We start from the raw sequence: 13467 nt of genomic DNA, 5'->3' as shown, positions 1-13467 counted from the left end.
TCTGCCCATAACGCGTGATATGATATGGTCCGTAATCGTTTCATATTGTGGCGGAACATTAAATGAACAATTTGGAATTTCGCAAATGAACGGTCCGAATATTGTAATTACTAAATATATTGAAAAAATAGATATCATAAAACTTGCTACGTACGTTTTGGAATAATAACTAATAATAGTTATTTAGGTTATTAAATTGTTATTTAAATTGCCAACGAAATTAGATACAGCAATGAAAACATTCCATCTTGATTATTCAGATAAGCGAAAGTGATACATACTACTCTTGTTTTCTTAAATTATGCTGAGTGTGAAAACCACCACTGATCTGTAAAAAATATAAAACTCAATATTCTTCCTTTTCTAAAAAAAGTTGAGAAAAATCATCTTTCAATAATTTGAAGAATCTGAGATCATATTACCGAATAAAAAAATAAAAACAATAAATTGAATTCAGCAGAATATATGACGTTCAACTTTCCAGAGCGTTCTTGTTTTGTCTTCTTGATTGTCAATCCTTATCCATACCATTTATAAATAGGGCTTCTATATCCGTGATTTCAACTTTTATTTTACCACAGAACACATTTTTCATCTTATCCGTTTAGAGCCCAGTGGATCACAGGTCGTCCCCAAAAGTACACCACGTCCCCTTGGTTTACTGTTTCAATAAATAATCAGGGAACATGCTGACTAAATTTTTCTCATTTTAGTTCTATTACGAGTTCGGGGACTAGCCAAGTGACTTCTGTAGTATTTGTACCTGAAATTAAGGCCTAACCCGAACCTGATACACATACTACGTTTCGATGTCCGCCATCTTGATTCACATACTTTGGGAGTACCCCAAAATTTATGAGAATTTTTTGAAAGATTATAGGTACGTGGCATTTGCTGATGAATACCGAACATGAGAAGAGAGATACGTATTTGACTGTGGCCTAGTATCTACCGGTAGCCTATATATGGCAAAGTTAGCCGTCAGTAACGTTACAATATGAAGTAAGGACACGCGAGAACTAACAAAGGGAGTTAAAAATTAAAGCACTGTCATTTTACCAAGTTCTTACCCCACTACTATTGAACTTTCTTTAGCCGTTTAATCCCACTGACTCCTTTAGAGGTTTGTAATGCAAATTTTCGTATATTGTAGAATTGTAAAATGAAACCAAATTTGTAATTACCAAAGAACGATAAATAAATACAAGCACGGATGAGCGAGGGTAGGAAAATACGGCATCAACTTTTTCACATAAAATATTTCATGTAAATAATCATATAGGAAATGTAATCGAGCAATGACTAGTTTCAGGCAAACATTATACACTTTCAACAATAAGTGGTTGAAAGTATTGAAATACACAGTAACAATATTTATGTTCTCGCTACATCGCCATTGCTTTTTCGTGATTTATTTATCTCCTTTATTGTCTGCCAAGTGTGTTTTTGTTCCACCCTTTTATTTGTACTTTTGTGAAATAATTATTTTATTTGGATCTTCTTGCAATGTGTGTTAGAGCTAGGGTATTCATATACTTTTTTATCATTTGCTCGCTGGCTTGGAGTGCTATGTATGTAGTATTCCCTATGCAACAATTTTTCACGATGCTTTTGATCAGTCACGGTCGTGTCTTATCGACCAGCCTAGTTATCTTGTGGGAACATGCTCCACACAGCGAATGCATATCACGTGTGCGTGGGCAAGTATTGATGGTTGCTGAATGTATTGGTAAATGATTCAGTATTATCCATAGATGTCTTAATTTGTCAATAAATGGCATAATGTTATTAAGCAGTTTGGAAACCGACATTTGCCTTAAAAAAAATAAATTGGTTAGTTATACTGCGACCAAATCACCCCAATGTTGAAAGAACTCTAAATACTTTCTTGTAACACGGCATATGGATGGAGACCAACTCATCCTCTATTCGTAAAGCATTCGCTTGAGAAAATAAATGGTGGCATCACTCGGAATTCTAGGTTTTCAAGTCTGGAGCTCCCTTTCTGGTCTTCCGCATGCTCAGTAGCATATCAAATATCTTCTCCAAAATTCAGAATCCGTTCTTTCAGACAATGATTTTTTTGTTACGAGATCGCAATTCATCACTTATCATTTTCTGGAGATTTAGGAGTGATTGGAAAGTTTGAGACTGCTTGATGATGGTTAGTTCGTCTTCGAGTGCTTTTAATGATTGAATACAATTTGATACCTTGGCTTAGGGTATGAATTCTTACATACTGCTGGGGGTGTAAAAGTTTTCAGAAATACAACGAGCCATGAATCTCGGAAGTCAATGTTCTTTGTATGGTTTCTTGAATCTTCGGCAAGCATACGGAAGTTGCGGTCTAACTAACTAAGATTGGTGTTACGAAACAGGTAACGGCACCGCAGCAAGAGTTGGAGATAGTCTCGGTTATGGTGGACTTGTCTTGTGGGATGTTTTTTGTGTAGATTTGTTTTATTCAGGACTGTTTATTATTTTTTTCTTGACATTTGTGAATGTTATTTTAGTATCATAATTATTTTGTAATATTAGATATATCTAGAATCTTAATTAAACAGCAACTCTATTAACATTTGTTTTTGCAATTTGGGGTCAAGGGAGAGCTGTCAAACTTGCCATTTTTCATAGTTTTCGCCGAAGCTGTACATTTGAATAAAAGTCGTATATATTTTCCAGTGCTTTTGAGAAGATTTTCCTCTCAGCCTTGCATTCGAGTGTTCAGCTGTTCATATGTTGATATATGTCAGCCACGCCAGTTAACCTTGCACACTACTCATCATGGTAATACTGCGCAACTCTTTTGCATACGGATGACCGATTCGGGCTCTAACTTAGATTCTTTCGTGCTGTGAATCCAAAAGAAATGTAATTTTCGTGATGCTGTTTTGGTTTTGCTTTCTTTTCATATTTGTTTAACTCTTCCAATGTACGGTATTTTTCTTTTCAAATATTATTGCAAAAGTAATTGGTAAAGCGTGCGCCACGCGTTTGTCCATACAAGCTACAAAATACGAGTCATCATACCCACGAGGACAAAAAAAGTGAATTTATTAGATCTGGGATGATTCAATCCGAGTTTATGATTACACTACAGATCTCTTAAGGTATAAGCCTTTGCACAAAACATATCGGTATTCTGGCCCTGATTTTGATATAACACGGTATATTGCTGAAGTTTTATTAATATAACATATAATATAGTTAATATTTGACAATTTGTCAGATTCCAAGATTCCAGCGTGTCTTATGATGAGTGCTCATCTCTATTGGCTTCTGTTGCAGTTAATAATAACCTGTAAAATTGAAAAAAAATTCAATGTTGTTACTATCCCCACGAGAAGTTTGTGGATAGCATTTGACCCTATAATGTCGGAATGACACTTATTTGTAGTATGAATATGGCTATAATATGATTGGTCAGTAAGAGTTAACATTCTTTATGTATCCCTGTTATCGTAGACGTAACTCAAAACAAATATGCTTGTCCGAGTTTTTGTGACCCCCGGATGTGCGTCACTTTTTTTCGCATATTTTATAATTCTACTAGTTTATATATGTATTTGAAAGCTAAGGAATATACAGAGGAATATGTTATCACTTGAAAATCACAAAAAAATATGAAACAATTTTAAACCAATACTCCAATCAGTATGACTTGTACACAATACGGCCATCGATCGAAAAAAAATTCAATATAATTAATGTTATATCTATCTGTTGTATTTGTACTTTGATGGTAAACGATAATAGAAATATATAATTAATAAATGATTACACCATAGTTTTTAGTAGGAAAACCAGAGGTAGAAATGTGACAAATAAGAAATAGAAATTTGTAAATACACTCACCTTCGACGCATTCTCCAAATTTTTTTGGATTCCATCCGTAATGCCCACACTTGTATTCATTTGATTCGCCATTCCAATCATAACCGGGTTTACACTCACATTTTACAATTGTTCCAACTGGGACGTAACTACTTGGTAAGTAACCATCTGTTTCAGGTCTGCAATCCTCCTCAGCGGTCTTTGGAATCCGACAACCTGAAAGCCGAAGTTGCGTGAATATATATACGGTGTAGAATATACTTTTGTACGGTGTACACTATCAATGAGTCTAACTGATCTTTAATTAATTGCTTATCGCTTTTTAGCTCCCCCTACTTGGCAGCTTGTATCTCTCTCTCTGAAGGAGACTTCACTTCTCTCGTGTGTATACCCACGTTGTTCTGATATTCAAATATTCGTTTGAAAAGTAATCAGATAAAATAAAACGGCAAATGCCGTGTACTCACCACCGGCAGCAAGAGATACGCCGATAATTGCCAGAAATACGGCGATGGATAATTTACTCATTTTCTTGTATTCTTCTGAACCGTGTGAAGGTAAGAAGAAGAAGTTGTAAGGAAATGTGTCGTCAGTTGAAAATCCATGGTATTTAACGTTTTTCTGTCACCATTTTTTTCTTTGAAAAATTATCTGACATGGCCTGAAGTCAAAAATGATATCAGCAACTCTCGCCTTTTTCTTTCGCTGATGTGTCATGCGTCAAGGTGACGTGATGTCTGTTCACAACTTCTTTGTTTTCATATTTCGAAACCGAATGCTGCCTGCCTTACATCTTACTATATTTGTATATTTGTCGTTTTATATGTACTTGAATAGGTGATTCTTAATGTTTGTCGATGAATAATTATTCTTTTGTTTATTTGGGAATTCTTCATCCCCCTTATTCCCCAATATGCATAAAAAAACTCTGTTTCTTTTATTTGTTCAATTCCTGAAGTCTGTAGCTAGTGCTGCACACAATTTGTACAATGGTTTTTGTGCAGTTCGAATAGTTCATAATTTATCAATAAAAACGTATTACCATAATGCTAAATAACTAAACAATAATTGTGAAACTACGCTATATACAAAATTGTATTTCCTCCCAAGAACATTAAAATTCCTCCTTGAAAGGAATTCATACCTGATTGGGAAACGTTGAACTAAATGAATAATAAAATGCAATGACAAAACCAATGTTCTTAGTATATTTCTCTTCAAATATCTATTTATTTTTGGATGATATTAGCTATTAATTAAATTTTTGAGGTAACTTAATAAAATACCACGCAATCTGAATTATTTTACCATCTATAATGCGCTTACAAAATTAATAGGCAAATGTAAAAGAATTGGCAGAAGATTCCCGGTTGTGAAAACAACAATTCGTAATTCTTTTAAAGCTAATATAAATTAATAAAATAGGTATAAATAACTACATACTGAGAATACAATTTGATTTTTGATTGCGAAATTCTTGAAACGAAGTCTTAAGTTATTGAAAACTCATTACTCCTTATTATAATAAAGTGTAAGAAATCGAATTGTTTATACTACTGAAGCCTATTAAAGTTTTAAAACGAAATACCCATTTATGAAAATGAGTTCCCATGTGCCTCTCGGCGGTAAATTTACATTTAGTACATTTGACGTTCGGCGAGACGTTGAGGTTAGACGAAATTAGATTGATTTAAATCAGGGTGGTCTAAAGTTGCGAGGTTGAAAACACTTTACTAATTATTATAATAAAATTAAAGAACTCGAATTGTTTATATCAGAGTGGTCCAAACCCAGGCCCGCGGGTCATATGTGGCCCGCCACTTCACTATCTGTGGCCCGCGTCTGATTTGCACGAGGGTAAACAAAAAATTGCATTTGGCGTTGTTTCGTCATAAAAACAACCAGGAAAATCCTATGACATATTGTTACATCACTAATGTCACTGAATTGACTAGGTTTATGAGTGACTGAGGCAACTAGCGAAGTTGAATATGTGGACCGCGTCGCATTTGCTGGAGGGTAAACAAAAAATCGCATTTGGTGTTGTCTTGTCATAAAAATAACCAGAAAAAAAACATTTTGATGTACTATTATATCACCAATATAACTGAATTGACTAGTATTAGAATTAGCGAAGTTAAATGATGTGCTTGCATGTCTAAATTGTTAGCTGACTTTCTATCTTTAGGGTCGGGAATATATGTTAACAATGTAGGCATCGTCGAAAACTAAAAATTGAATGCGAAATCTATTAACCTAGGTTGGTTTATGCATGATAACGAAATATTAATGTCATGGAAAATAGTCAGCGACCAAGAAAGGTTGGGAAACGCTGGTTCAGATAAATCGCCATTTGAAATGTTTTTACAAGGAAGGGGTATTTGAAATCTTGTGAGCAATAGGCATTTCCCAAAGTCCTGGTTTAAATTATTGAAGTCTATCAAAGTTTTATTATTAAAACCCTATTTATCATAATGAGTTCGCAAGTGCCTCTCGTCGTTAGATTTTAATTGGGTACATTTGATTTTTGGCCAATTAAAGTACGTGGATAGATGTACTACACAAATTTCAATAAAAAATCACCATACCACATTTTTACCACAAACTTCTATTATATTTGACGTTCGGCCGATTAAGATACAGTAGATGAAATTGGATTAAATTAAACCAGGGTGGTTCAAAGTTGCGAGGTTAGAGGGCCGCAAAAACTCATGATGATGTCTCGCGTCCGCAGTCGGAAAAAACCCAAATATGATCAAAACATCGTGAGTTTACTCACTTTAAATTTATTTCAGAATTGGAGTTTACCGTTCTAATCAGTTTTTCAAGGAAACTATATATAGCCTGCTTTCCGATAATATTGCGGTATTTCCGATATCTTTTCTCGTGTTTGGTTTTGTAATGTCATTTAAAATTATATTCTTCCGTGACAGATATTACTTGAAAACACACCAGACATTGTGGTTTAACGTTGTTCTGGGTAAGAATTTACGTTTTCTCCCAGTTTATCTCGGTCACCCTTTTTCTACACACATTGTATGAAGAATTGTTATATTTGAAAAATTGTATTACTTGTATTTAAGGGTGCTAAGTATGAATACGTACAAGTATTCGATTCCCATCCGATTCTTAAGTTTTCGATATATATACCCCATGAATTCAATTAAATGAGCAGTGTTCACATTTATCGAAACGAAAAAAAAAACTAAGTAGTATGGGTATTCAATCTGCCACAATTGACAAAATCGTACAAAAAACGAATCCCTCAGAACCCATAGAGATTTTTTTAATAAATCAAAGCAAAAGCCTTCCAGCGAAAAACTACCTATATAGCCTATATATAAATATATAGTGAAATTTGCGGTGTCGTAGTAACTCAACATAGCAGTTTACACGCATATGTGACGGACAAACATCACAAAATGTTAAACATTGTTAGCAATCCAAATGTCAACCTTAGGAATCGATTTCAATGTATCGGAATCGATTCTGTAATCGAATCCGTACTCGATTCCGCCAACCTTAGTTGTAGTGTGAGCTGGCCTGGTGCTACCGTCAAACAACAACCAAGTTCGTCTAAGTTGAGATTCCGGACCCAAGGGAAAAAAGAATGGATCGCGCGGCGCTACGTCAGCTCTGCGGTTCGCCACTGCTGTCACATGACCAACTCTTGAAAATAGAGGAGAGTTTGTACTAAAATAAAGGCACGAACGTCTCTTCAAATGAGGAGTTACTTGACGCGGGCTCATCTTATCGGCTTGGTCCGAGGCGCAGTTCTTAACACTACGTGGCAGCTCCTGCCACGAACGAACGCGGTTTAGACCACCCCGAATTATATGAAATGTCAATGTAATTCTTAATTACAAGGGAACTTTAAACAACTTAGTAAAGTTGGTAGTGATAACAAATAGGTTGAGATGTTTTTTATTAATCACTTTTATATTTTATATTTTACATTTTTTGCTTTGGTAAATAAACGCAAGAACTTCCTCAGAATTCCAGTTAAATTCAGTCAACTTTCTGATATTTATAAAATAGCCTACATTCTACGGTATCCATAAACTCTGTTATACGTACAGGCAAATTTATTTTACCGTTATTAAAATTAATAATAATTTAGATAGAATGATTCCAATTACTAAGTAAATCAAATACATCCAAGAGCAATGCCGAAGTATATGTTAATATATTTAGAGAAGTTATCGTTTTTTTAAAACTAATTGGCCATCACGGAAAATAAGTTTCATTTTGACAGTGTTTATACATAATAGGAGAAGTATATCATCCAGCTGGATGTAGTTTCTATGTTGCCAATTACTGCAAATTTCATGATAGTTTTATACTAAATTGTTTTTCTCAAATTGATTTGTATTTTGTAGACATTGTTAATCAAATATTACTCGAACTTCACCCAGTGGTGGCATAATTTCAAAATCCCTTTAAATAGACTCGATCAGATTTAAAAATCCAGGCTTAGGATTTCGAATAAAATCGGCCTTGCCAATAAACTTGAGATATAAGTAATTACATGAATCGACTTGTCCTTGGAACTGAGGTTTGGAACGCAATAATGCTATTTATTGCAAGATCAGGTAAGTCGTAACTTTGTTGTTGTTAAGCTCCGTCAATTTGAAGAAAGAAATAATATTGAAAAATAACTTCATGCACCTCAAATTTCTCTGAAAACACTTTTAATCAGTAATCATGTAACAGGTTTTATATTCACTTATACCAAATATTTTTAGGTTTATTTGAACAAGAATTGAAATGTCAGAACTTTGCACTGTTTATTCCAAGATTAAAAATGATTAATATGATGCGTAGTTATTGTTGCGATGCACAATCACAATATCTACATAACAGAATGGAATATAAAAAATTATGATTGCCTGAATCCTTTATGCTAAAAACTCAATTGCCTTCCATAAAGAAATGAAGAAAGTTTTTCAACGATTTTGTTAAAATCTGCGCATAACGCGTGATAGGATATGGTCCGTAATCATTTCACGTCCATGGTTTGGATAGGCTCACAGATAGGCGCACCGCACCCACTGAGTCATAAAACGTAAAACAATAGGTAGCTGGAAAAATTTGAAAATTGGAGGCAATATATGATCCACTCGCACAAAAAATCTAGCCTTTCAGTAAATTTAGGCACTGATGCGAAATGATGTTTGAAGAAAAGATCTAATAAAATTCGACTATTGTAAATTTTATACATCTTTAAGTGTAAAATCCCGTAAGTTAGATTTCACAAGCAATTGGAAAAATCATAATGGGATTTTGTTTGGTTGAAACACCATTCGTTGATTGACATTTTGAGGTAAAACTGTTGTGCGCGAATACTAATTGAGTGGAACACATAAATTGAAACCGCTAATAATAAAAATGTGATTTTGACAGGAGATTACCAGTTGTGGAAACAACAATTTGTAATCCTTGGAAGCCAATATAAATTATTAAAATAGATATAAATAATTAAATACTGAGAATAAACTTTGATTTTTCATTGAGTAATTCATGAAACCAAATGTGCGTTATTGAAAACACATTACTCATTATTATAATAATAACTTGAATTGTTTATATCGGGTAGTCCAAACCCAGTGATGTATGATTACATCACTAATATAAATGGATTGACTAGTATTAAAATTAGCGAAGTTAAATGATGTGCTTGCTTGTCTAAATTGTTAGCTGACTTTCTATCTTTAGGGTCGGGAATATATGCTAACAATGTAGGCATATACATTGTTAGAACTCGAATTATTTATATCAGAGTGGTCCAAACTCAGGCCCGCGGGTCATATGTGGCCCGCCACTTCACTATCTGTGGCCCGCGTCTGATTTGCACGAGGGTAAACAAAAAATTGCATTTGGCGTTGTTTCGTCATAAAAACAACCAGGAAAATCCTATGACATATTGTTACATCACTAATGTCACTGAATTAACTAGGTTTATGAGTGACTGAGGCAACTAGCGAAGTTGAATATGTGGACCGCGTCGCATTTGCTGGAGGGTAATCAAAAAATCGCATTTGGTGTTGTCTTGTCATAAAAATAACCAGAAAAAAACAATATGATGTATTATTATATCACCAATATAACTGAATTGACTAGTATTAGAATTAGCGAAGTTAAATGATGTGCTTGGTTGTCTAAATTTGTTGGCTGACTTTCTATCGTTAAGGTCGGGAATATATGCTAACAATGTAGGCATCGTCGAAAACTAAAAATTGAATGCAAAATCTATTAACCTAGATTTGTTTATGCACGATAACGAAATATTAATGTCATGGAAAATAGTCAGCGACCAAGAAAGGTTGGGAAACGCTGGTTCAGATAAATCGCAATTTGAAATGTTTTTACAAGGAAGGGGTATTTGAAATCTTGTGAGCAATAGGCATTTCCCAAAGTCCTGGTCTAAATTATTGAAGTCTATCAAAGTTTTATTATTAAAACCCTATTTATCATAATGAGTTCGCAAGTGCCTCTCGTCGTTAGATTTTAATTGGGTACATTTGATTTTCGGCCAATTAAAGTACGTGGATAGATGTACTACACAAATTTCAATAAAAAATCACCATACCACATTTTTACCACAAACTTCTATTATATTTGACGTTCGGCCGATTAAGATACAGTAGACGAAATGGGATTAAATTAAACCAGGGTGGTTCAAAGTTGCGAGGTTAGAGGGCCGCAAAAACTTATGATGATGTCTCGCGTCCGCAGTCGGAAAAAACCCAAATATGATCAAAACATCGTGAGTTTACTCACTTTAAATTTATTTCAGAATTGGAGTTTACCGTTCTAATCAGTTTTTCAAGGAAACTATATATAGCCTGCTTTCCGATAATATTGCGGTATTTCCGATATCTTTTCTCGTGTTTGGTTTTGTAATGTCATTTAAAATTATATTCTTCCGTGACAGATATTACTTGAAAACACACCAGACATTGTGGTTTAACGTTGTTCTGGGTAAGAATTTACGTTTTCTCCCAGTTTATCTCGGTCGCCCTTTTTCTACACACATTGTATGAAGAATTGTTATATTTGAAAAATTGTATTACTTGTATTTAAGGATGCTAAGTATGAATACGTACAAGTATTCGATTCCCATCCGATTCTTAAGTTTTCGATATATATACCCCATGAATTCAATTAAATGAGCAGTGTTCACATTTATCGAAACGAAAAAAAAAACTAAGTAGTATGGGTATTCAATCTGCCACAATTGACAAAATCGTACAAAAAACGAATCCCTCAGAACCCATAGAGATTTTTTTAATAAATCAAAGCAAAAGCCTTCCAGCGAAAAACTACCTATATAGCCTATATATAAATATATAGTGAAATTTGCGGTGTCGTAGTAACTCAACATAGCAGTTTACACGCATATGTGACGGACAAACATCACAAAATTTTAAACATTGTTAGCAATCCAAATGTCAACCTTAGGAATCGATTTCAATGTATCGGAATCGATTCTGTAATCGAATCCGTACTCGATTCCGCCAACCTTAGTTGTAGTGTGAGCTGGCCTGGTGCTACCGTCAAACAACAACCAAGTTCGTCTAAGTTGAGATTCCGGACCCAAGGGAAAAAAGAATGGATCGCGCGGCGCTACGTCAGCTCTGCGGTTCGCCACTGCTGTCACATGACCAACTCTTGAAAATAGAGGAGAGTTTGTACTAAAATAAAGGCACGAACGTCTCTTCAAATGAGGAGTTACTTGACGCGGGCTCATCTTATCGGCTTGGTCCGAGGCGCAGTTCTTAACACTACGTGGCAGCTCCTGCCACGAACGAACGCGGTTTAGACCACCCCGAATTATATGAAATGTCAATGTAATTCTTAATTACAAGGGAACTTTAAACAACTTAGTAAAGTTGGTAGTGATAACAAATAGGTTGAGATGTTTTTTAGTTTTCACTTTTATATTTTATATTTTACATCTTTTGCTTTGGTAAATAAACGCAAGAACTTCCTCAGAATTCCAGTTAAATTCAGTCAACTTTCTGATATTTATAAAATAGCCTACATTCTACGGTATCCATAAACTCTGTTATACGTACAGGCAAATTTATTTTACCGTTATTAAAATTAATAATAATTTAGATAGAATGATTCCAATTACTAAGTAAATCAAATACATCCAAGAGCAATGCCGAAGTATATGTTAATATATTTAGAGAAGTTATCGTTTTTTAAAACTAATTAGCCATCACGGAAAATAAGGTTCATTTTGACAGTGTTTATACATAATAGGAGAAGTATATCATCCAGCTGAATGTAGTTTCTATGTTGCCAATTACTGCAAAATTCATGATAGTTTTATACTAAATTGTTTTTCTCAAATTGATTTGTATTTTGTAGACATTGTTAATCAATCATTACTCGAACTTCACCCAGTGGTGGCATAATTTCAAAATCCCTTTAAATAGACTCGATCAGATTTAAAAATCCAGGCTTAGGATTTCGAATAAAATCGGCCTTGCCAATAAACTTGAGATATAAGTAATTACATGAATCGACTTGTCCTTGGAACTGAGGTTTGGAACGCAATAATGCTATTTATTGCAAGATCAGGTAAGTCGTAACTTTGTTGTTGTTAAGCTCCGTCAATTTGAAGAAAGAAATAATATTGAAAAATAACTTCATGCACCTCAAATTTCTCTGAAAACACTTTTAATCAGTAATCATGTATCAGGTTTTATATTCACTTATACCAAATATTTTTAGGTTTATTTGAACAAGAATTGAAATGTCAGAACTTTGCACTGTTTATTCCAAGATTAAAAATGATTAATATGATGCGTAGTTATTGTTGCGATGCACAATCACAATATCTACATAACAGAATGGAATATAAAAAATTATGATTGTCTGAATCCTTTATGCTAAAAACTCAATTGCCTTCCATAAAGAAATGAAGAAAGTTTTTCAACGATTTTGTTAAAATCTGCGCATAACGCGTGATAGGATATGGTCCGTAATCATTTCACGTCCATGGTTTGGATAGGCTCACAGATAGGCGCACCGCACCCACTGAGTCATGAAACGTAAAACAATAGGTAGCTGGAAAAATTTGAAAATGGGAGGCAATATATGATCCACTCGCACAAAAAATCTAGCGTTTCAGTAAATTTAGGCACTGATGCGAAATGATGTTTGAAAAAAAGATCTAATAAAATTCGACTATTGTAAATTTTATACATCTTTAAGTGTAAAATCCCGTAAGTTAGATTTCACAAGCAATTGGAAAAATCATAATGGGATTTTGTTTGGTTGAAACACCATTCGTTGATTGACATTTTGAGGTAAAACTGTTGTGCGCGAATACTAATTGAGTGGAACACATAAATTGAAACCGCTAATAATAAAAATGTGATTTTGACAGGAGATTACCAGTTGTAGAAACAACAATTTGTAATCCTTGGAAGCCAATATAAATTATTAAAATAGATATAAATAATTAAATACTGAGAATAAACTTTAATTTTTCATTGCGTAATTCATGAAACCAAATGTGCGTTATTGAAAACACATTACTCATTATTATAATAAAACGAAAGAACTTGAATTGTTTATATCGGGTAGTCCAAACCCAGTGATGTATGATTACATCAC

At 34.0% G+C, this 13467-nt stretch overlaps 1 long non-coding RNA gene across 1 annotated transcript; it reads right to left on the bottom strand.

Annotated features, from left to right (window-relative positions):
• Positions 1 to 3170: 3170 nt before the first annotated feature.
• On the bottom strand, positions 3171 to 4417 carry LOC144431915 (uncharacterized). The gene is made up of 3 exons (XR_013480271.1): positions 4302 to 4417; positions 3856 to 4050; positions 3171 to 3299 (listed from the first exon to the last, which is right to left on the bottom strand). It is a non-coding gene; the product is annotated as an uncharacterized LOC144431915 (long non-coding RNA).
• Positions 4418 to 13467: the final 9050 nt, after the last annotated feature.

The sequence above is a fragment of the Styela clava genome, chromosome 14 (assembly GCF_964204865.1).
Source record: "Styela clava chromosome 14, kaStyClav1.hap1.2, whole genome shotgun sequence".
In the NCBI taxonomy this organism is placed as follows: Eukaryota; Metazoa; Chordata; class Ascidiacea; order Stolidobranchia; family Styelidae; genus Styela; species Styela clava.
Note: the sequence above shows the minus strand (reverse complement) of the source record. Positions and strands in the feature narration are given on the sequence as shown.